The 25,781-nt window shown below is 43.4% G+C and overlaps 1 protein-coding gene across 2 annotated transcripts in view; it reads right to left on the reverse strand.

Annotated features, from left to right (window-relative positions):
• The window catches only part of PKD2 (polycystin 2, transient receptor potential cation channel), a 922,997-nt gene that overhangs the window by 310,519 nt on the left and 586,697 nt on the right, over nucleotides 1-25,781 (reverse strand). The window lies entirely within an intron of this gene.

Raw genomic sequence — 25,781 nt, forward strand, 5'->3', positions numbered from 1 at the left:
CCTAGGTCTCTTATCAGGAGAGGGATGGGAACCCCTGATCAAAGTAATTAGGCCTTCGGCCATTTTAAGCATCTGTTTTTTAGGCATGGAGGCCTGTCCAGGAGAATGCTGTACTTGTTTCTTTGTCTTTAAAGCTGAAGTTGGTTTTACATACAACTGTGTAGGCCTGAAAACACCCTCAGAAGCCGATGCCTGCTCAGCGGCTCCGGACCCATCTGAGGGAATAGTTTCCGAGAGTCAAATACCTTGAGTTTCCAGCGGCCTAGCCGGCTCCACGTGGGAGTCAGAAGCGGCCTGTGGCTCTGAGGTAGCGGGTGTCAGGGGCTGAGAAAGCGCCTCACGGAGAAGCGGCGACAGGCCTAGCGGAAGCCTCATCGTTGGTTTTGGACCTCGGATGCCTGTCCTTTTCTTTTTCTTTGCGCTTTTTATAAACTCCGGTAGTCAGCTGTTCCGACGGCATTATATAATTGAATATTCTGCCAAAGTAATGAAATGCAAAATCGTACCGACGCTTAATAGTGCGTTGGTTGAATCTAGCGCAAAACCGACAACTAGCAATGTCGTGGTCAGGGCCTAGGCAAGGAATACAGTAAGAATGAAAATCCTTATGAGGTATTTGCTTCCCACAAGAAATACAGTTATTAACTTTATCTGACATTGGTCTTGAGCAAGAAAAAAGTTTCCCCAATGGGGTACTTTTCTTTAATGAAGACTTCGGATCTGAAATTCCAATTTGAAAATCTCAGGAGTCGGCCAAGGGGCACTTGCGAACTGCTTTTGCTTCGGGCACCGCACGGCAAGAAAGACTTAAGAAAATGGCGTCGGCTGCATCTTTTATACCCCTGGCGCACTGACGTCAGGGAGGAGGTGATAGCAACCGACGCCGGACCTAGACATTGGAACTCGGGCCGACTGTGGGTAGCCTGCCAGCAGGATAACCCTTATTGTAATGACTGCAACAGTGAAACCCGAACATCTGGCAAAGAGTTAGCATCTTGAATTTTGGAATCACCAAAAAGGTGTTTAGGATAGGCAGGTCCAGGATAGGATGCCATGAGTTGTCTTTTCTGGGTACCAGGAAAAGTCTTGAGTAGAAACCTTGTCCCTTTTCCTCTTCTGGTACAGTCTGAATAGCCTTTAATCTTAAGAGAGAGTACTTGCTTTTGAGCCTCTGCCCACTGATTTGGGGGTAGATCTGGCTAACCGTTTGGGGTTGGAAGTGTGTGGAAGTGAAATCTGTATCCTTGAGAAAGTATGTTTAAAACCCATTTGTCCTTGGTAATGAGTTCCCAGTTTTTTGCTTGCAGAGCAATCTTTCCCCCTAAAGGAGCAGTCAGTTGAGAATTGCTTGGAAGTTTTAAAGTCAAGTCACTGAGACAGCTTACCATAGGGGGGAGTCTTACTACTCCCTGATTTGGAAGTGGTAGCCCCTCACTGCTTAGTTCTGTGCATACCCTGGTCTGAAGCCTGGGTGCTCTGCTGGTTCTGGGTTTGAACTGAGAAGGCCTGGAAGAAGCAGGAAAGGACAAATTTTTTGAGAGCCAATACCTACTAAATCTAGGAGGCTGCACTTGTAAGAAATATTTAACAGTTTGCATAGATTTAGCTTTTTCCTCCATCTTTTTAAGAACAACTTCTGCTTTATCACCAAACAGGCAGTCCTGATTTAAGGGAGCATCCAGCAATTTAGTTTTAACATGATCTGGCAAAGATTGCTCCTTAAGCCAAGCATGCCTTCTAAGTATAGACCCGGTGACAGCAGCCCTGCAAGGTGCCTCTAGTGAATCAAAACCACATTGCAAAGTATGTTTTCCAACCTGTTCAGCAGAATGCATTAAATTCTGTAAATCCTTATTTTCAGCACAATCAGGAATCAACATCATTTTCTGTTTAAGCAATCCCATAATATGCTGCTGATACTTTAACATATGAAACTGCAATTTAAGGCCCTGATGGCCAAGGTTGCAGACGTGTATACCTTCTTACCCCATCTATCCAGGGCCCTGGAATCTCTATCAGAGGGGGTAGGATTTTTGGCAGTAGTAGCCCTAATGCCCTTGGGTCCCTGTGAAATGGTCTCAGGGTCCGCAGTAGGATTTTTAAAAAGGAACTTATGAGAATCAGGAACCCTGCAATATCTATCAGGTTGTCTGGGAGCAGGAGGTAAAGCGTCAGGGGCCAAACTAGATTCCGAAAAAGGATCATCGACTATGTCCAGCACAGGAGGGATAGCTAAAGGCCTGTGTTGGGGCAGGAGTAATAAATCTCTAAGCCTCTTTTTAGAACCAGAGTAATTCTGGCTTTCCCAGTGAAAATGTTCCCTAAGAGTATGCAAGGTTTCACCAAAAGAAAAATCCTCTGGGGGTGAAGCAGATGGAATAGAGTCCTCTGCATCAGAATCCTCATAAGTAGATAAGTGTAAACCTTGGTCTCAGAGGAGACAGAAATTTCAGAATCCTGATCAGAAGTATCATAAGCAAATTCAGTCCTAGGTCTCTTAGAGGGGGAAGGTTAGCTCCCCCTGATTAAAGTAATAAGGTCTTCAGCCATTCTGATCATTTGTTTTTTAGGCGTAGAGGCCTGACCATGCGGTCTGGGCATCGGTTTCCTAGGCATGGTTCGAGTTTTAGGCCTAGAAGAAGATGGCGTCAGTCTAATATGCAAGTCAATAGGCCTGAATACACCCTCAGAAGCCAGTGCCTGCACAGCGGCTCTGGACCCATCCAAGGTAGAGACATCCGCAGGTTCCACAGTTGAAGCATCTCGCGGCATACCGGACTCCGAATGGGTCTCAGTAGAGGCCTGCGAATCTGAAGTAGCGGGTATCAGGGGCTACAAAAGCGCCTCACTGAGTACCGGCGAACTGGCGACTAGCTTAGGAGAAGTGTCGTTGACAGCTTTGGACCTAGGTGGCCTGTCTGTCTTTATCTTTGCGTTTTTTCAGAATGTCGATAGTCGGGTGGCTTACCGAAGACATATCTGTATAATTGAACAGAGTACCAAAATATTTAGCAGGGAAAACGTACAGATGATGAATAGTTTGTGGTTTAAATAAGGCACAGAACCGACAGCGAGGTACGTCGTGGTCAGGGCCTAGGCAAGGAATACAGTACGAATTAAAATCTTTATGAGGTATTACAATTATTGACTTTTACTGACATTGGTTTAGAGCAAGAAAAAGTTTCCCCAACGGGGTACTTAGCTTTAGTTGAAGACTTTGGTTCTGAAACTCGAAAACGAAAATTTCAGGAGTCGGCCGATCAGCATTTGTGAACTGCTTCTGCTTCGGGCACCGCACGGTAAGAAAGAATGATGTAATGGCATCGGCTGCATGCTTTATACTCATGACTACCTGACGTCACAAAAGATGAGACAGTAACCGACGCAGGACCCAAGGCTTTGATAATCAGGCTGACTGAGGGCTACTGCAAGCTGATAACCCAAATGTGATGACTGCAACAGTGAAACACGAAGAACATCTGGCCCTTCTGGACTGGCACCAGGAGCAGAATCTTTTCCATCTCCCTGAATAAGATTTTCTGGTGCTGGGCATTCCTGCCTCTGTGACAATGTATAGGACCTGCTAGCTTAGCAGGAGCCCTTTCCTTACCTTGGGAGTAATTCGCTATGCTGATGAGAGTCTGCAAATGTGGTTGCAGCATTTCCCCCCTGTTTCAGTCAAAAGGTTTGGGATCTGGGGAAGCTGCCTGGGAGGATGTGATGTCAGGCTACGCAGCAAGGGGTACCAATATTGTCCGGGCCAATCTGAGGATGGCCTTGGGTCCCTCCTCCCCTATCTTGATGAGTACCTTGGGAATAAGAGGCAGAGGGGGGAACATGTACACAAAGAGGGAGTTCCATGGGAAGGTCAAGGCATCCACCTTCCATACCAGGTGGTGATGCTCCTTGGTGCAAAATTTCTTTAGCTGACGGTTGAGGTGCGAAGCAAAGAGATCCACCTCCGGATATCCACACACTTGAGTGACCTGCACAAAGATCTTTTTGTGGAGCTGCCATTCATGGGGGTCCATTAGGTGCCTGCTCATGTGATTTGCCAGGATGTTGTTGATCCCTGGCAGGTACTGGGCTATTAGGTGTTATCCCATGGAGGAGGTAGTCAGCCAGAGGTTCATGGCTAGCCTGCACACTGGGAAAGATTGTGCTCCTCCCTGTTTGTTGGTGTATCACATTACTGTGGTGTTGTCTGTTTTGATAAGGAGAACTCCTGGCTTAAGATGGGGTTGGAAGGATGCCAGAACCTTCTGCACTGCAATCATTTCCTTCTGGTTGATATGGAAGAGAAGATGTTGGGCATCCCAAAGACCTTGGGTGCACCTGCCTGCTAGGTGGGTGCCCCAAGCGATGTCCGAGTCATCGGTGGTGATGGTCTGCCCAGTGGGGCAGTGGATGAAGGGGAGACCCTGGTTCCTGGCATAGGCTCCTGCCCACTAGAGAAACTTGGCCCTTATACAAGGGATCAGAGGGGGAGAGATCTCTAGAGGCAATGAGTGTAGACACCAAAAGTTCCTTAGATACCACTGAAGTTTCCTTATATGTAGCCTGGCCAGTGGAATTAGAAGGATGCAAGAAGCCATGTACCCCAAGGCATGCAGGAACTTCAGGAACTTCCTCGCTGTGAGGTGACTTTTGGACACCAGCTGGGTAAAGTAGAGAGGCAGGAAGCTCTGCTTTTCTGGGGATAGGAAGGCCATTTGGGATGCTGTGTTCAGCACTGCTCCCAGGAAAATGATCCTCCTGGAGGGAGTCTGCTTTGATTTCTTCTCGTTGATAGTGAATCCCAAGGAAGTTAGGAGGGTTTTAACAATTTGTTGGTCCTGGAGCAGCTTTTCCTTGCTCTCTGCCTTAATGAGGCAGTCGTCCAGATAAGGGTAAATATGTATATTTTGCTGTCTGGAAAATGCTATGGCCAGGGCCAAACATTTGGTGAAAATCCCGGAAGCAGTAGATAAGCCAAAGGGAAGAGCAGAGAACTGAAAGTGCTGTAAGCCTGCTCTGAAACGCAGAAATTTCCTGCAGGACTCCCTTATGGAGATATGGAGGTATGCATCCTTTAGGTCCACGGTCACTAACCAGGGATTTTTTGTCAGCATAGGCAGCAGCTGCTACAGGGTTAGCATTTTTAATTTGAGGACCACCAGGTATGTGTTCAGAGTGGACAGATCCAGGATGGGGCACCAATTGCCCTCCTTTCTGGGAACAAGGAAAAGATAGGAATAAAAGCCTTTGCCTGCTTGATCTGTGGGGACAGGTTCTACTGCCCCCAGGCTATGAGAATTTGGACTTGCTTTAATGCCTCTGCCCACTGATTGGGAGGTAAGGTTGGGTACCATCTGGGAATCTGGAGTTCATTGAAAGTGAATTTGTATCCCTGGAAAATTATCTTTAAGACCCATTGGTCCTTGGTTACAGACAGTCAATTTTCTTTGCAGAGGGACAACCTTCCTCCGAGCTTTTGGGTGAAAGGAGAGCGGGGGGGGGGGGTAGTCATTGAGAGTTTTTGCCATAGAGGGATGGCTTAGAACTCCCTGCCTTAGAATAGGATGTGGTCCACTGTTTGGTTCTCTGTTGTCCCTGCTGTAGGGACCTGGGTGCCCTGTCCCTCCGGGGCTTAGCTTGTCCCCGTCTGCTAGGAACAGGAAAGGACCAGTGCTTAGATGGAAAGTTCCTGCTGAATCTAGGAGGCTGAACCTGAAAGAAATCTTTTACTGTTTGCATAGATTTTGCTTTGTCTTCCATTTTTTAAGCCCCTCTTCTGCTTTTTCTCCAAACAAGCGGTCTTTATCCAAAGGTGCATCAATTAATTTATACTTGACATGATCAGGTAGAGGTTGTTCCTTCAGCCATGCATGTCTCTGAATGACAGATCCAGACACTGCTGCCCTGCTAGAGGCTTCTAGTGCATCATATCCACAATGTAAAGAGTGCCTTGCCACTTGACAAGTAGAGTGCAGTAAGTCTGCTAACTCCTTAGAATTGGTGCAGTCAGGAAAAGTAGAAATCTTTTGCTTTAATAGTTCCAAAGTGTGCTGTTGATATTTTAACATATGGAATTGACAGTTGAGAGCTCTGTTGGCTAAGGTTGCAGACGTGTAAAACTTTTTTACCCCATCTGTCCAGAGCTCTGGCACTTTGCAGAACTAGCCCTGGCTCCCTTGGGAACCTGTGTAATGTCCTCCAGGTCTGCAGCAGGATTTCTGTACAAAGTATTTGAGAGTGTCTGGTACTCTGCAATACCTGTCTGGCTTACTGGGAGCAGGAGGAAGGGCATCCAGGGCTAAACTGTATTCATTAAAAACATCATCCACCACTTCTAAAATAGGGGGGATGGCAAGGGGTCTGTGCTGGGGTAGGTCTAGAAATTCTCTTAGCCTTTTCTTAGACTGACGGAAATCATGAGATTCCCACTGGAAATGTTCCCTGAGGGTGTGGAGGGTTTCCCCAAAGGAGAGGTCTTTTGGTGGGGAGGCAGAATGGATGGATTCCTCTGCATCTGAATCCTCATAAGCAGTAAGAGGTTGTTGTTCCTCTTCAAAATCTGAATAATCTGATTCTTCAGAATCTTGCTCTGTCAATAGTTCAGGAGAAGGCTGTCTTTTCCTTTTAGAAGTTGTGGCTTGACTGCCCCTGATAAGGGAAATAAGATCTTCCACCATCTTATGCATCTGGGCCTGGGGTGGAGGGGCCAGAGTAAGATGGTGGCTAGAGGTAGATTTTCTAGAGGTGTCCTAGCTTCTAGGCCTAAGAATAGTCATCGGTCTGAGAGAAACGGTATTCAGGTGTGAAGACATCGGTTTCTGACTGGAATCGTCAGTGCCTGCATCATGGCTCTGGACCCAATGGAGGAAGAGACAGCCAAAGGCTCTGAAGATGAAGACTTCTGTGGCATACCAGACTCTGAAAGGGTCTTGGTAGAGGCCTGCATAGCAATCGCATCAGGTGCTGCGAAAGTGCCTCACTGAATTCCAGAGAACTGACTACCTGCTTAGTGGAAGAGTCGTTGGAAGGCTTAGCCTTGTGAGGTCTCTCTCTATCTTTATCCCTATGCTTTTTAGGAGGCTCTATGGATTGCTGGCTGACCGACGCCATATGTGAAGATGGACGACGAAAATACCTGTCTACAAAAAGAGCTCTACAATGAATGGTTCTCGTGTTAAAGAGGGCACAGAACCGGCAATGGGCGATGTCGTGGTCTGGGCCTAAACAAGTGACGCAGTATGAATGGAAGACTCATTGTGGGATCTGCTTTCCACAGGCGAGACAACTGTTAACTTTTTCAGACATTGGTTAGTGCAAGAAAAAGAGATCCCCAATGGGGTACTTAGGTGTAGACGTTTTCAGCTGTGATCTGAACTCTGGCAGCGGCCAACCAGCACACTTGTGAACTGCTTTTGCTACGGGCTCCATGGCAAGAAAGACTGATGTAATGATGTCAGCTGCCTTGCTTTACAGCACTGATGATCTGACGTCACTCTACAGGCGACAGCAGCTGACGCAGAAAAACATGGACTCTGGTATTCGGGCCGGCCGAGGGCTACCACAGCAGGGATAACCCATAGGTGATAACGGCAACAGTGAAATACGAAGAACATCGGCAAAATGAAGATTTTGGAAAGGGTCTTTGGAGAGGGTGCCTGAATCAACAGGTTGTCTAAGTAAGGAGAAATTTGGATCCCTTGAAGCCTGCAAAAAGCAATCACAGGAGCAAGGCATTTGTTGACCACCTGTGGGGCAGTAAAAAGTTCAAAGGGCAAAGCAGAGAACTGAAAATGCCAGGAAGCAACAGAGAAATGTAAAAACTTCCTGAAAAGAGGCTGGATTGGAATATGGAGATAAGCACTCTCGAGATCCAGATCATAGGCCTGAGGGAGTAAGACAGGAAACAGAACCTGAAGGGACAATAGCTGAAAGGAAGGCACATATAAAAAAGTGTTTAGATGAGACAGGTCTAGAATAGGCCTTCAAGTGCCCTCTTTTCTGGGCACTAGAAATAGTCTGGTGTAGAACCCTTTCCCCCTTTCGGACACAGGCACCTCCCCAAGTAAAGAGATTTTGAAGAACCTCTAGGAAAAAGGGAAGATGTTCCCAAGGAGGCTGAGGAATGTTGATAAAAGGAGGATAGAATTTCCACACCATGAAGTACCCCTAACGAACGATTGACAGAACCCAAGAATCCTGAGTGATCTGAAACCAAGCAGGAAGAGAAAGAGGAATGTGGCTGGGAAGAGACGGATAGTCACACAGCACCCAGTTTGTCTGGAAAGGAAGGCTTCAGAAACCTGAAAACTGAGTAGCCTTAGTAGGAGGAGCCCATTTGCCACTCTTCCTACTTTTGGTAGAAGGACGGGATTGCCTACAAACAAATGCAGGCTTAGTGGGGTAACATCTCTGAACTTTAGGAACAGGAGAAAAACACATGTTTAAGCTCTTGTAACGCCTTATCCTTATCCTGAAGGGACTTAAACCAGCAGCAGCTTCCCCAAACAAAAGTTTAGAATCCAGAGCAGCATCCATAAACTTAGCTTTAATATCATCAAGTACAGGTTGAAGCCTAAGCTAAGAATACTTTCTCATTACTGTACCAAAAACAGCAGCCCTAGATGAGGCATCTGCTACAGCATAACTACATTTAAAAAAATGATTAAGTCTTGAAAGTAAGTCCCTAGCAAGGAAAGAACAGAAATTTTACCCTCAGAGTCTGGAAAATCAGAAATAAATTGACAGGCCTGTAAAAAGTAAAGCCAACACAAACCTAGACATAGGAGTCTGATAATTTAATAGCCCTAAAAGCTATGGTAGCAGAAGTGTAAACCTTCTTACCCGACCTTTGCATAGTTCTGCTGTCCTTGTCAGAAAGCAATAACTTTGGTGAAGGAAGCAAATGACATGGCTTATCAGAGGCCACAGACACTACAGAGGGGTCAGCAGCAGGACACTTACATAGGAAACAATCCTCAGGCATCCTATAAAACCTGTCAGACTTCTTGGGAGCAGGGAACAGAGAATCAGGTACATGAGAAGCATTGGAAAAAGCATCCAGCAAAGCAGCCAAAACAGGAAGAATAACCGCAGGTTTAGGAGATTCCAACTGCAGCAACTCATAGTACCTCTTATGGGTATCAGGGACCCGAGCACAATCCCACTTAAAAAAATCCATCATCCTAGACAGTGTGTCCCCAAAGGAAATTTCCTCAAAAGGAACATCTGGGCTAATAGATTCCTCCTCCTCTGACTCAAAGTCCAAAGTAGAAAGAATTTGAGTAGAATAAGTCAGTGATTCATTATCAGAATCTGATTCATCCTCAGAAGAATCCTGTTCTCTAGGCCTTTAAGAGGAGTAGAGGACCAAGGAGGAGCAGGAACCAAAACCCATGACTAGGTTTTAAGGATATTAAAGCAGTACATAGCCCCTGAGTGAAGGTCTGCCACTCACTTTGTGGATCCCTAGGAGCAGAAGAAATGGGTTTAATTTCTTGTTTCTTTTTTAAAGGAACTTCCCCTGCAAAAAACTGAGAAGGCTCAGACTCAGGACAGCAGTCAAGAACTGTAGTAGGAACTCTTTCCCCAAACTAAAGACTAAGGAACTCCCCTAGCCCCCTCAGAAAAAAAAAAATCAACAGTGGTTCCCCCTGAACATCAGAGATGGGCACCTGCAAAGCCTCTCCAGATGTGCTGCCAGCCAGACCCTCACTGGCCTCTGACATGGTCGCAGTAGAGTAATCTGACAACACAGCCAGGCAAGCCTCCAGGTTTGTAATGACCTTGGGAGAAACACCTGGCAGAGGCTGTACAGCGGAGGATACTCGTCGCACCTTTTTCACCTTCTTCTTTCCTAATGTCTGACCCTGGGGGGGTGATTCCTTCCATATCATCTTTAGCAAGAAGCTTAAGATGCCGGTTATGAAGATACAAGGAAAGGGAAGAAAGCCTACTGCAAAGGGTTTTTGGAACAAACATCTGACAAACAGAACAAAATATATAGTCATGAGAGGCTCCTGGCCAAAAAGAAAATCTTATTGCTGCGGTCTTATCTGTCTCCCGCACTGTTATTTACCCTTCCTGGATGCCATTAATCTCTCAAGGAGCACTAAAAAAAAACAAGAGCAAACAAAAACCCAACAGGGCACTTAACTGCAAGTGCAAAGAAGCCAGCAAGCAGGTGTAGGTAGTCCTTGGAGGAAAAAAATGTGTTCAGCTGGCAGAAATGGACACAGAAAACAGACCAATGGTGAAAATATATATTCTGAACTGGCGGCAAAGACGTTCTATTTATGGTAGGCCTGAACATCACCTTTATGTTCTATGCTATATAAGGAGTGTCTGGGTGATGTTTGGCATACCTTTTAAATAGCAACAAGTAGTCTTTGGTAGACTGACCGGACATTTGGGCTTCTGCGTCAGGGAATCCCATATGATTATGGTTACTGCAGCAGTGAATGTAAGGAAATCAAGTGGTTCCAAGCCATTCCTGGAAGAGGAGACACCATACGGTCAAATGACGGGAGTGAATGGCTGTGTAAGGGTGACTAGAGTGGTACAGCAACAGAGAGGGGATGTGCAAAAGAAGAAAGGGTTTCCTCTTGAGGTCAGGCCAAATCAAGGGAAACTATACCCGAGAGGGCCACAGCAGGGCTAGAGGATGGCCTGTGCTCTGTACATCTTGGCTTTCTGAAGGAACTGGAGTATTAGAAGGACTGGGAAAGATATAAAGGAGACCTGGTAGCCAACTGTGGGAGAATGCATCTCTCAGTGGCTGCCCTGGATGAGGTCTGATGCTGAAGAATGGTTAGGCATTGTTGGAAGACTAAGTGAAGAAATCACGACAGTGTCTCCTCATTTCTGAAAAATGAGGACAGCCAGATCCTCATTGACAGACCATTTGTGCAGAAGCAGTACTTGTCTACACAAATGGTCTCTCAATGAGGACAGACCAATTGTGCAGTAGCAATATTTGTCTGCTAAGAACTTGGATAATCATGGTATGTGTATTACTATGAGAAAGCAGTGGAACGACACTGACCATTCTCAAACCCTCATAGTCTCTGTGCACAGGGGATGCGTGTGTGCATTTGGACTTACTTATGTACTGAGGAATACTGCAACAGTGATTAAGGAAGGACATCCACCTGTTCTCCTCTTTAGTGCTAAATCTCTGGTTTTAGATGATTCCTACTGTTTTGGGGGAGGGGATCTCACACAAGCGGTGGTTGATGAAGGTCAAGGTCTGGGAGGAGAGGCAAACCTAGGTACTTTAGGAGGGGGCAGATTTCCCAACTCTGGTAGATCTAAAGCCTCCAATAATCTTCTCTCTTTTTAGACCAAATCTTAGGTGAAGACTTCCCAGCATCTAAAGGCGGAAGAGATCTCTGCCACCACAGCTACAGGACTAAGAAGGCCCTTCAGTAATAATGTACGCCTTCTGTCAGCCACAGTTGAGGTACGGAAGTTTTTTTTTACACAATGGGCAATCACTGCTTCATAGGTTTATAAGTATATACTAAGCTAATAACCACCATGGCCTTTATAAAAGTAGCCCTGCAACCCAATCCAGTTGTGTCCCTTGTAATATGTGTATCTATATTGAAGGTGTATATTAGGGGGCTGCTAAAAAGTGTGTGAAGAGGTTTTATTACTTGGGGAATGTTTACTGTTGGCCTCTGTCTACAGGAGACACAGGGGCCAGCCTGGGGGTGAATTTATGACTTCCCATTCAATGTTAGTTAGGGAAAGTTTAGTGTCGGCCGCTTTCGATAAGACACTTGGGGGTCCAGCCCCAGGATGAATTTACAATTTTCCATCCAACTGTCACAGTTACGTTTGAACAGGGTTAGAGATGGACTCTGCTTCCCATGGATGGACAGCCTATTCCAGAGCATGGAGATCCTTTGAGACACATATCAGTCTCAAAAGCACGTTCTATTTATGTACCTCTGAGAAGCAGATAACAAAGAGGAGTGGGCCCAGCAGAGAGCCCTCTGGTACTCCACAGGTGACCTACCCCTTGGTGGAGGTGACCTGACCAATCCTGAAGTCTTGGGTCCCATCTGTGAGCCAACTGGCAATCTATAAAATTATGTATGGATTTATGCCTAGTTTGGCGAGTTTGTCTACAATATCTTATGAGGAATATTATATCACATGCCTTAGCCAGATCTAGTTAGGAGGTATGCCCCATTTTTCCCTTCATCCCTTGCCTTGGTTACCTGCTCAAAAGTCTACTATGGTGAGAAGGTATGACTTTCTCCTGACAAAACCAAAATGGGATGGGTCGAGTGTCTGTAGGCTGCCAATGTCTTTGTTGATCATTTCCAGGACGATTTGTTCTATGGCTTTGCATAAGACTTGCTAGACATAGGTCTGTAGTTTCCAAAGGTCAGCTTATGATCCATGCTTGTGAAGGGGGATAACTGTTGCTGTCCTCCACTCTCTTGGTACGTAGCCTGTTTTGAGGTTGAAGCTGAAAAGTAGCTCAATTGGCCATGACAGGTCATATTTCAAGCTATTTAGGAGGCATCCAAGGATACTGCTGGGCTTCCATTGAGGGTGTGTTTTTAGCTTAGCAAGCACCATGATAACATGCTTCCTGCTAACAGTTGGGGGTGTATGCTAGTAGGGATTTCTGGGGAGGGGGGATGAAGTTTGAGCTGAATTTGTCAGCCAGCAGGTTTGCTATGTCACTCTGCTCAGTGAATATGTACCACTACACATTCAGCACACTGCTGCATGTTACCTTTGAAGTTTCAGATATAGCTGTAGAAGTCTTTAGCCGGAGAGGCTATCTTGACCTCATAATTGATTTTATTGGATTTAATTAGTCTTCTTAGTTTCCTGTTTAGTTTAATTAGTGAGCTGCTGTCATTATGAGAGTTGTTCTTTCTGATTTTGGCCACATCTTTTTTCCATTTTTTATATTACCTGTTAAGATAAGGAGTCCACCAGTGTGGTTTGCTTCGGACTTACATGTGGTAGGAACACAGCAGTCTCTGTGTGACTATTAACATTTTTGTATAGGAAAGGAGAAACCCTCACTCACTAGATTACAGCACATTAATGTAGAAAAAATAGACACTTGAAATGCTAACAGTTTCGCAAGTGGCCTTATCAAAAGGTTTTAAAAAGCAGCACTCCAAATGCATTAAATACTCACTTTAAATTTACATCACTAGTATTGCAAACTCATGAATGTCTCCTAAAATTTAAACAGCCTTTTTAACTCTTACATCACAGGCTCAATAAAATACTTTTATAAAGAATATCCTTTACATCTTTTATCAACTGTCACTCTTCAAAACAATTTTAAAAACAGTTTAAAAAACTGTTCTGGCTTTCTTTTCCTTACAAAACAATTTTAAAAACAGTTTAAAAAACTGTTCTGGCTTTCTTTTCCTTACAATTGTGCCTGCTTAAAGAATGGAGGCCTATACATCACCACTCTGACTGGCGAACGAACGTTCTCCAGCAGGGTGTTAGTGTACAGGTAATGCCTCTGAAAAACGAGTCCGCCGGTTCACGGCCACATACTAAACCTGCTGTATTGGGCCTCAGAACACCCCTGGGTGGGCATTATTTACACAACACACCCCCTTTCGGGCATGATTGCTTGCAATGGAAAGCTCTACTGGTCTTTGATATGAAGTACTCTAAAATGCTAGATGACATACAGAATACCCACCCAGAATGTCTGTTAATAAATTGTTTAATACTAAAACCTTGTTAACTGTCTGTATCTTTGTTAACTTACTGTACAGTAAAGTGTATTGGTCATGTTCTGAAGCACTTGTTAACAAACATTTGCAGCTGGATATAAATTCTTTACCATACAAGACACATGATTATGCATTTTTTGATGAAAAAAGTGTGTTGTTTTTGCATTTTACTTTGTTGGTAAGGATAGTCCCTTGAATATTTTGCTCACAGCTGAAAATCGCTGCCATGACATCATGAAAGCCTGAATCCGCACTACAAATATGAATGTACAGATTATGGTATTTTTATGCTAAATGCATCAGTCATCTTTTTTTTTTTTTTTTTTTTTTCACATTATAGAAGAACAGGTAGCCAAACTAGTACATGCAGGTAAGAACACTCACACTGGAAACTAATTGTGGCAGAAAGTAGTGAAATCACAATGTATACATGAACCTGCTCTTCTAAAAAGGTAAGTTGTTTTTGTTTACCCATACATAATGCAACATCTACCATGACATCATACTGTAGGTGTGGTTACAGAGGAAAAAATGAGTAAAATGCAAGAAAAGACATTGTACATTATCTTAGTTTTTTTTTTGTTTGTTTGTTTAAATCACTTGCAAATTTGCAATTTGGAGTAAAATGGGAAATGAAATTAATTACAAAACAAAGATGCTTCCAAACATGACCAATACACATTAAGGAGATCTAGTTCCATGACCAAACAAAACACTGAACCATCTAATCTTTATTACTTTTATACACATTTCTGTTTCTTACTACAGTTTGACTCATCTATCTATATGGCGGCCAAAGATGCCTCTTCATATAGAATTCTAACATTCTTATTGCATAGGCTACTTCTACCAAGAAGATGGTATCTCAAGACAAAAAAAATCAGTGGTTCTGTAGCTGCAGGCTCTAAATGTCTATGGTCAGATGTTCAGGAATGAAAATGAAATTAAAATCCTACAGAGAAGACAGCTCTCCTCGGTGACTGAAGCCACATCATCCCCTTCAGGATTTGCTTAACCAGAGTGCCACCCATCTGAGGTGAGGATAAAGGTGTAAAGCAAATATGACAGAGACAGGAACCTTAAATCACAGAATAAAGCAGTCTTGTTCTAGACAGATTTTTAGAGATATAGGAGAGAAAGTACAGTTTTGTACCTACCATAAATGTAGATGTTCGAGTGCTAATACAGCTGCAGTCCTTACATATGGGTTCTCCTGCCGTCAGGCGGGTCCTCGGTCGGCCGAATTCCAAAGTCTAGGTCCGGCGCCGGTTGTCGTCGCTTCTTCCCTGACGTCAGTGCGACAGGGGTATAAAAGAACCAGCCGACGCCATTTTCTTCAGTTTTTCTTGCCCCAGATGTCAGGTGCCCCCAGAAGGAAGGCAATACATAAAATTAGGTAATAATGCAATGCAAAATAATCAAAAAACAGTAGTTGCAAGCAAATACACCATAAAAGAATACCCCTAGAGGGGAAGGAGGGAGGGAAACCTGGACTGCAGCTGTATTAGCACTCGAACATCTACATTTATGGTAGGTACAAAACTGTACTATGTTCATCATGCATACAGCTGCAGTCCTTACATATGGGTAGAATCCCAAAGCTAAGAAAGGGGTGGTAGGCATTAGGTGTAGTTAGGAGGAGCCAAAATGCCCTGCAAGACTGCAGTGGCAAAGCCTGCTCTAGATTTGGAGTATAATGGTAAGTTGTAGTGCATGGAGAAGGTATGCACAGAACTCCAAGTGGCTGCTTCCAAGATATCCTTGGTAGGAACTCCTCTGAGAAAGGCTGTAGAGGTGGCTGTGGCCCTGGTGGAATGAGTTCTAATGCCTGTAGGTACAGTTTTGCCATGAAAAGAATAGCAAAAACGTATGCAGTGGGCTATCCATTTTGAAATTGTCTGTTTGGAAATTGGTTTTCCTTGAGCTCCTACTGCATAGGCCACAAAGAGCTGTTCTGATTTTCTGAAAGGCTTTGTTCTGTCCAAATAATAACGCAGTTGTCTGTGGATGCCCAAGGAATGTAGCCATCTCTCCCCTTTGTTTTGAGGATTAGGATTAAAAGTAGGTAAGTGTATGGCCTGATTTAAAGCTACCCTCGATACCACTTTAGGCATAAAGGACGGGTTGGTTCGTAAGGAAACTCTGTCCTGATGGAAGATGATAAAAGGCTGGACAGCCATGAGAGCCTGTAATTCTGAAACTCTACGAGCTGAGGTGATAGCCAGAAGGAAAGCTGTTTTCCAGGACAAGTATTGCAAATCTGCTGAAGCAGCTGGCTCAAAAGGAGGCAGGGTGAGTTTTTCCAGAATTAAATTAAGATCCCAAGCAGGTATTGGTTGATTCCTTGGAGGTCTCAAATTCTTAACCCCTCTGAGGAACTGTCTTAAGAGAGGGTGAGAGAATAAAGGTGGATCAGTGTTGTACTCTGCAGAAATGGCTGAGGCATGGATTTTGATGGAGGAGAAAGAAAGTCCACTGCTTAGCAGTTCTGTCAAATATTGTAGCATTTGTTGTAAATTCAGTTTTCCAGGGTCCTGGCCCTTTTTCTCATTCCAGACACAAAAACGTTTCCATTTTGCGGAGTAAGCTTTTCTAGTTGATGGCCTTTTGGCCTCCAAAATGACATCCTGCACCTCCTTGGAGAGTAGGGCCTGCTGTGATGCTAAGGAATCTTCCATGCGGCTAGATTGAGTGTTTTTAGTTGACTGAAGAGTTTTGAAGCTGTGTTGAGTCAGAAGAAGAGGCATTAGAGGCAGGGTCCATGGTGGGGTATGCGTCAGGCTCCTCAGGAGTGGGTACCAGTGTTGCCTTGGCCAGTCCGGAGCAATGAGGATCATCTTTGGTCTGTCTGCTTTGGTCTTCAATAGAACTTTGGGCAGCAGTGGGAGAGGTGGAAAGGCATAAACTGTCATTGATGTCCAGCTGAAAGAGAGAGCGTCCACTCTCCAGGCTTTTGGATGGAAGATCCTTGAGCAGAATTTTGTCAACTGATGATTTTTGTGGGAGGCAAATAGATCTATGTCTGGTCTTCCCCATTCTTGGATAATTTCTGTAAAAACTTTTGGATGCAACTTCCATTCGTGTGGATCTGTCATAATCCTGCTTAGGTTGTCTGCCAGCATGTTTTCCTTGCCTGGCAAGTACTGTGCTTGTAGTTCCATTTGTAAGTCCATGGCCGTGTTCCAAAGTGACATGGCCAGTCTGCATAGGGGGTAAGAATGTGTCCCTCCCTGCTTGTTTATGTACCACATAACTGTGGTGTTGTCCGTTCTTATCAATAGATGACCTGGTTTTAGAAAGTTCTTGAAAGCTATAATAGCATTTATTACTGCTAGCATTTCTTTTTGATTGATGTGAAGGTGCTTTTCTTTTTGGGACCATTTGCCCTGAATGCACCGATCTGTCATGCGCCCCAGGCGTAGTCCGAGGCATCTGTTGTGATGACTTGATTTGCTTGAGGCTTGCTGAAAGAGAGACCTGTGTTTGTTTGGCATGCTTGAGCCCACCACAGAAATTCCTTTTGCTGACATGGAATTAGTGGTATTATTGCTTCCAAACTGTGGCTGTGTTGAGACCATATGTTTTTCAGGTACCATTGTAGTTTCCTCATATGCAGCTTTGCACATGGGATTAGTAAGATGCAAGATGCCATGAATCCCAGAGCCTGCAGGATTTTCCTTGCAGTAAGCCTGGTGCAATTTGCTAGTGTTCTGAAGTACTGGATTAGTTGCCCCTGCTTTTCTGGAGTGAGGTAGGCCATCTGGGTGTTTGTGTCCAAGTTGGCACCCAGGAAAATTATCTTCCGAGAGGGTATTAGTCTTGATTTCTTTTTGTTGACTGTGTATCCCAGAGAGTTCAATAACATTATTACATAAGCCAGATGTTTCTGAAGGATGTGTTTGCTGTCCGCTTGGATCAGGCAGTCGTCCAAATAGGGATATATTTGTATCCCTTGAAGTCTGCAGTAGGCAATTACTGATGCCAGGCATTTCGTGAATACTCTGGGCACAGTAGATAAGCCAAAGGGCAATGCAGAGAATTGATAATGAGTTGAACCTGCAAGAAATCTGAGGTATCTTCTGCAATTTTGTCTGAGTGGGACATGCAGGTATGCCTCCTTGAGGTCCAATGTTACCAGCCAAGACTCCTTGCCCAGCATGGGAAGAAGCTGCTGTAGAGTGAGCATCTTGAATTTTGGTACGAGTAGGAATGTGTTTAGGATGGATAGATCCAGAATAGGTCTCCAATCTTTTCCCTTCCTTGGCACCAGAAATAGCCTGGAATAAAACCCTTGACCTTGTTCGTGCATAGGTACCTCTTGAATAGCTTTCATGTTTTTGAGATCTGTAATTAGCCTTTGTGCCTCTGCCCTTTGATTGTGTGTGGCAGGTTTGGCATGCCTCTCATTTTTGGAAGGGTGTGAAAATGGAATTTGTAGCCTCTGTTTATAATGTCCAGGATCCATTTGTCCTTTGACAGTATGCCAATTTTTTGAAAATAATGCCAGCTTTCCTCCCAAGGGGGCTGCCATTTGAGATCTGGTTGGCATGCAAAGTGGAAAGTCATTGGGTTTGCTTTCTGATAGATTGCGAGTTGTCCTCACCACCTCTTTGTGTAGGAGCTTGCCATTGTCTGCCTCTGTACGATCCTTGGGATTGTCCTCTGCCCCTCGGGCGCCTGTATCTGCCTCTTTGGGGTCTGTCAGTGGCAGGAAAGGACCAGTTTTTGGAAGGCCAATTTCTACTAAAACGTGGGGGTTGTACCTGTAGAAATTCTTTCACAGTTTGCATTGATTTAGCCTTTTCCTCCATTTTCCTTAATACCTCCTCAGCATTAGCACCAAATAGTACATCCTTTTGAAGAGGCGTCTAGTAATTTAGCTTTGACATGATCAGGTAAGGCTTGTTCCTTAAGCCAGGCATGCCTACGTATGACTGATCCTGTAACAGCAGCTCTGCATGAGGCCTCTAGAGCATCAAAACCACATTGTAAGGTATGCTTACCCACTTGTTCTGCACTATGTATCAAGTCCTGCAACTCCTTCAAATCTGGTTGTTCAGGTTGTGACATTTTACTTTTCAATTGTGATAACATAAACTGTTGGTATTTTAGCATATGAAACTGACAGTTTAAGGCCCTCATAGATAAGGTAGCCGAGGTATATACCTTTTTCCCCACCTTTCTAAGGATCTGGAATCTCTCTCTCTGAAGGCAAAGGATTTTTAGCAATGGAGGCCTTAACTCCCTTGGGGCCCTGTGAGATGGTTTCTGGGTCAGCAGCATGGCTCTTGTATAGAAATTGGTGTGAGTCAGGGACCCTGTAGTACCTGTCAGGCTTAACTGGAGCTGGAGGTAGAGAATCCGAGTTAAGGCAGGCCTCCGAGTAAACATCATCTAGAATGTCCAAGACAGGAGGTATAGCCAAAGGCCTGTGCTGAGGAAGCAAAAGAAATTCCCTGAGCCTTTTCTTGGAATCAGAATAATCCTGGCCTTCCCAGTGGAAGTGTTCCCTTAAGGTATGCAAAGTTTCCCCAAATGAGTAATCCTCAGGGGATACAGAAGGAATGGACTCCTCCGCATCAGAGTCTTCAAAAGGGGAGTAAGAATGTTCCTGATCATCAGAGTGCTCTGAAATAATGGAGCCCTGATCAGAGGAGGGGGAATCTTCCTCCACTCTAGGCCTTTTGTCTGGAGGGGGCTGAGAACCTCTGATAAGAGTAATTAAATCCTCAGCCATTTTAAGCATCTGTTTCTTAGGCATGGGGCCTGGAGATGGGCCCTGTGCAGCTGGTCTCTTAGAGTGCATGTTTGCTTTAGACTTAGTGAAAGCCTTGATAGAAAAAGAAGAGGAAGGTCTGAAGACACCTTGAGTGGAGGTGGACCTGTCCACATTCTGAGTTTCAACTCCAACAGTGGCTTCGGTATCTGTAGTCGGGGTGTGGGCAGAGGAGCCTGCGACCTCGGGTACAGGAGACACCGTCAAAGGCAGGTCGTCGGTAGGCAGGGGCTGCGTAGGCGCCTCACTGAGAACCGGACCACGTGTAGCCGGCTTTGGCGTGGTGTCGGTAGAGGCCGCGGACCTCGAGTGTCGGTCCTTGTCTTTTCGTTTTTTAGACTAAACCGGAGTCGGAGTATTCGACGACATAGTATAGTTAAATGCTTTTCCAAAATAATGCTGGGCGTACTCCACCCGACGCTTAATAGTGCGTTTGTTGAATGTAGCACAAAAGCGGCAGGCCGAGACCTCGTGGTCAGGGCCTAAACAAGGTATACAGAGGGAATGGAAATCCTTATGCGGTATTTGCTTCCCACAAGAAATACAATTATTAACTTTGTCTGACATCGGTCTGAGGCAAGAAAAGTTCCCAACGGGTACTTAGCTTTTAAGAAGACTTCGGTTTCCAAATTTTCGTAATCTCAGGAGCTGGCCAACCGGCACTTGCGAACTGCTTCTGCTTCGGGCACCACGCGGCAAGAAAGACTGAAGAAAATGGCGTCGGCTGGTTCTTTTATACCCCTGTCGCACTGACGTCAGGGAAGAAGCGACGACAACTGACGCCGGACCTAGACTTTGGAATTCGGCCGACCGAGGACCCGCCTGACAGCAGGAGAACCCATATGTAAGGACTGCAGCTGTATGCACTCGAACATCAAGGGGCACACTGACCTGAGTGAGTGCTTGTTTCCGTTTTTGCACAAAAGGAAAATTTCTTCCATTCTGCCAGGTATGACTTATTTGAATTAGGCTTCTTGGCTTTTTTTTCTCCAAAATCGTTAGCACATCCTGAGGAAAAAAATATCAAAAAGAAATAATATTTAGATCCTCCTAGATGTCATACTGAGTCTGTTTAGGTTTGCATGAACCAGGGTGCCGATTCTCTACATTAGCAGATCTCGCCTTTGTGGCAGAAAATAATGTAGTTGCTTAGCTATTCACATCAGTGCTGCCTCCTAAAGAAAGGAATTATGACAATCATGCTGGGTTGTGCCTTGCCTACCTTTTGCACCATGTGTAGGACTAAAGGTGTTAAGCAAAGTCATTCAGGGTCTATGCTACCACCAAAAGCAGATGGCATCCATTTTCCATAATTCTCTGCAAGGCATCTTTGTGCAGTAAACTGGGAGTTGATGGCTCATGCGGGAAGCAAATAAGCCTGCCTCTGTGCCCCTTCTGCTCATCAGCTGCTGGAATATTTGTCTGTTTTTTCTTTCATTGCTCCCTGCAAGCAACTTACTCAGGTTCCCTGCAGTACTACTGCAACAAGATGGTATGTATACAGCCTCAGATTTCTAGGCTGCATTGGGCTGCTGGCTCTCACATGGCACAGCCAGCCTTCAAAACAAGCAGGATCTTGTTGCGCCCTGCACCACTTATAGATACCACATAACTATGGTGTTTTCCATGCTAAGCTAGAGAGCACTTGGCCTCCACTACTACTTAAAGTGTTATGGGCTATATTTCTCAGAGTAACGCCCTTCAGATGAGGACAATGAACTGAGGTTCCATCTGCCTGTGTTTGAGACTTGGTGGCATCTCAAATGAATATAAAATATCCAACGGCACTTACTGAAAAGAATAGGATATTTCCTTGGCTTTCTGGCTAAACTTCCACTAGTCAGTATAAATACCACCTTGCGTCTCCCCTATCAAGATGCTACAGGCCATAGGGTTACAAATCTGTATGCACAAATAAATCAATGAATGTTTAGAAACTCTACATTTCCTCCAAGAAGAACATTTTAACTAGTCTAAAAGTTGTTTGTATATTAACTCCACCCAGGTTTACCATTATATTTGTCACCAGTATTAATTATGCTTAACTGGAGTGTTGTTATCACGTGTCACATCTCAGCTGCAAATAACTCTCCTACCAGATGCACAGTGGAGATTATAACAAAACCATCCATAAACCTAGTTAACAAGATCAATCTAGCTGGCTTAATGTGAGAAACAAAAAAAGAATTCAAAATAGACCTCCATGGAACTCCATTTATAACAAAAAAGTCATCCTATAGGACACCCCACACTGTCATCTTGTGTCTCGTACTTTTCAACTAATCTTTTACCCTATACAGTCTATATCTACTGATTCCATAGCTATATCTACAGTGGATATAAAAAGTGTACACACCCCTGTTGAAATGCCAGGTTTTTGTGATATAAAAAATGAGACCACAATAAATCATTTCAAAACTTTTCCCACCTTTAATGTGACCTATGACCTGTACAATTCAATTGAAAAACAAACAAGGGGAAAAATATAAAAATAAAACCGTACAATAAGGTGGTTACATAAGTGTGCACACCCTTAAACTATTATTTTGTTGAAGCACCTTCTGATTTAATTAGAGCATTCAATCTTCTTGAGTAGGAGTCTATCAGCATGGCACATCTTGACCTGGCAATATTTGCCCACTCTTCCTTGCAAAAGCGCTGCAAATCTATCAGATTGCGAGGGCATCTCTTGTGCTCAGCCTTCTTCAGATCACCCCACAGATTTTCTATTGGATTTAGGTCTGGGATCTGGCTGGGTCATTCCAAAACTTTAATTTTATTCTGGTGAAGCCATTCTTTTGTTGATTTGGATGTATGCTTAGGGTCATTGTCGTGTTGAAAGGTGAAATTCCTCTTTATCTTCAGCTTTCTAGCAGACACCTGAAGGTATTGGGCCAAAAGTGACTGGCATTTGGAACTGTTCATAATTTCCACAACCTTGACTAAAGCCCCAGTTCCAGCTGAAGTAAAGCAACCCCAAAGCATGATACTGCCACCACCATGGTTCATTGTGGGGATGGTGTTCTTTTGGTGATGCAAAGTGTTGTTTTTGCGCCAAATTTACCTTTTGGAATTGTGGCCAAAAAGTTCAACCTGGTCTCATCAGACCATAACACATTTTCCCACATGCTTTTGGGACACTTGATGTATTGTTTTGCAAATTTTAGCTGGACCTGGATGTTTTTCTGTGTAAGAAAAGGCTTCCGTCTTGCAACCCTACCCCATAGGCCAGACATATGGAGAATACGGGAGACTGTTGTCACATGAAGTGCACAACCAGTACTTGCTAGAAATTCCTGCAGCTCCTTCAGTGTTGCTGTAGGTCTGTTGGCAGCCTCCCTGAGCAGTTTTTGTCTTGTCTTTTCATCAATCTTGGAGGGATGTCCCATATTTTTTCCACATTCTGATGACTATCTTCACTGTGTTCCAGGGTATATCCAATGCTGTGTTAATTTTTTGTGCACTTCTCCTGACTGATACCGTTTAACAACTGAGATCCCTTTGATGCTTTGTAAGCTCTCTGCAAACCATGGCTTTTGCTGTAGCAGGCAAGTGAGTAAATGTCAGGAAAATCCTACTAGGACAGCTGAACTTTATTTGGGGTTAATCACAGTCTCTTTAACTGATGGCAGGTGTGTACCCAAGAAGACTGAATACTGTAATTAAATCAAAAGGTGCTTCATCAAAGTATTAGTTTAAGAGTGTGCACACTTATGCAACCAGCTTATTGTACGTTTTTTATTTTTTTCCCCCAACATATTTGTTTGTTTTTCAATTGAATTGCACAGGTTATAGGTCACATTAAAGGTGGGAAAAGGTTTGAAATGATTTATTGTAGTGTCATTTTTTTATATCACAAAAACCTGGCATTTTAACAGGGGTGTATATCCACTGTATATACACCATCAAATTGTCAGTATAAGGAATAGCATCAAGTAGGGTCTCAATCTAAGTGAAAAGTGACAGCTCAATGAAAGAGACTTAGTCCACCACCCATCTGTATTCTGTTTGTCCCTTTAAGGTCATCACCCAAGGACAACATGAACATACACATGGATATAAAGTACAGCCGAGCTTCTAACATCCTTATCATATTTTTATCATTATTGTTACTACAGACAAGTGAGAGGAGTCCACAGGCCCACCCTAAAATGATACAGGGCTACACCAGTCATCAAAATGATTATCCAATTTATTAAACATTTCAGTACTGTTAATATATTTAAACTCTGCTGCTTGCCCAATGCAGAGAACACCCACTCACTCTATAAACTAATCTGAGTCTTAGTCCTGCATAATCAAATTTTTCACTAGGAATGTGCATACATGAACAATGGATTTTTCTACAGCTGAAATTTTTTTAGTATATTTATAATGAATTAATGACATTCCAATTTCTTGAACAATGTTAACAAAAATATATAAATCGGATCTAGATCATTTGTCCAGTGTTGAAAGAATTCAAAAACTGACAACGGGCTGGTAAAGAGTCCTTCAAATATTCAGTTAATTATTTGGGATTTTGATACCAGTTTGAAATTTGCTAGCCTAAGGCAATTCAGAAAAATACTGCTTAGAATTTGCAAGTCTGTTGAATAGACACAGTATGGTTGAGAAAGGTGATCAGCCTGTAGACCAGAGACCACCTAAATCACTGAAACAAATCCTAAAACAATAGCTTTTGAAGACAAAGAAAGGCTTATAGTACATATGGCAGAATGTCTATCTTCCCTGCAGGCAAATGAAAGATTTATAGTACAACAGATGAAAATGAAATATAAATGGTAATAATATGGACTTAATACCACAGATGAAAATGTATTGCAAACACTGGAACTTCTCTAGAACTGAAAAAGGAAAAAGAAATAAAAGAATTATGGTACCATATAAAAATGCATTAAAACACAACTGCACCAGTTAAAATATTCTACAACATAGACCAATTTAAAGGTTCAAAATTCAAAACCTGTAGTAATTACAGCTAATAATTTTCACATCAATAAAAGCTGTGCGTTGTAGTAACTTAAATGAAAGACGATATCAATAAAATTGAGCTGCAATCTCTTACTTCTCATTAGAAAAAAAATTCTGTCCACACTGAAAAAAGTTAAACGCTTGTTGCTCGACTTACACACACTTCCAATGCAAAAGCCTCAATTAAACTAAATAAAGGTACTGGTAAACAAGGCATAGATCAATTAATAATCTTATCTTTATTTCAGTTAGTAAGGCAAACACCAGTCACTGACATAATGCACTACGGGTAGAAAATACACTGCTGAAACAAGAAAAGCAAAAGCAGGCCCCTAAACAACAAAGCCCCATCAGACCATTAGGACAGCATCAACTGGCTACAAAGTTACCTTACTGTGCAAACGCAAGCGCGCAACTTACCCAGAAATGTCAGCAAAACAGACAGTCGCCATGAGAAAGCTGTCAAAAAAGAAACCTGCACTCTTTGGGATAAAACAAAAACTAAGCAAAGCTACCGCCACACTACAAATTACTGACCACAATGATGCCACTATCACAATACCAAATCAGTTAAAAACCTGGGAATCCCAGCTTCTCCCTACACTTAGACAATAAAAAATATAAACCCACTATTTTTTTGGGACTAAGAAAATCTATCCCTTCCTCTCACAGCCCTCAAAAACTGCAATAGAAAAAGACATTTTACAATCCTAATTAGAATACAATCTCCCAATAATAGCTTATGCCTCAAAACAAAAATCACAGTCTTGTTTAAACATTCACCACAAAGGCAAAATGCTACAAAAAAACAAAATGGCTTCCTGTGAAACAAAGAACAGACCACCTTCTTGGATCACAACTGTTCAAACTACTACAAAACCAAACTTCCAATTCTCTACTTTCCAGACAAATATGAGACTTGCCAACCTACAACCTTAGAAACCTTGACTATTCTATGCTCTCAGACTAAACTCCAATGCAGTAATCACTGCTTTTTTCTACTAGGTCTCATAATCTGCTATTCCATATCAACCTTACCAAAAAGTCCATTCTAAACTGAAAATGCACCTCCCGAAAAGGATTGAATATTTACCAAATCAAATAACCTCTACTTTAACTCCTTTGTACTTAAAACTTGTCATATTAAAGCACTTCTAAAAGTACTCTGACTTCTATGTCTATACTGGAGCTAATTTTAGCCATTTATATAGCCCTCTATTAAAATATACATTAATCTGTATAAAACTAAGTATGCAAAGCATCATTTGTAAACCTGCTCATCTGTCTCTATGAAAATTGAATGTATG

The sequence above is a fragment of the Protopterus annectens genome, chromosome 2.part0 (assembly GCF_019279795.1).
Source record: "Protopterus annectens isolate FY-2018-M chromosome 2.part0, PAN1.0, whole genome shotgun sequence".
Classification (NCBI taxonomy): domain Eukaryota; kingdom Metazoa; phylum Chordata; order Ceratodontiformes; family Protopteridae; genus Protopterus; species Protopterus annectens.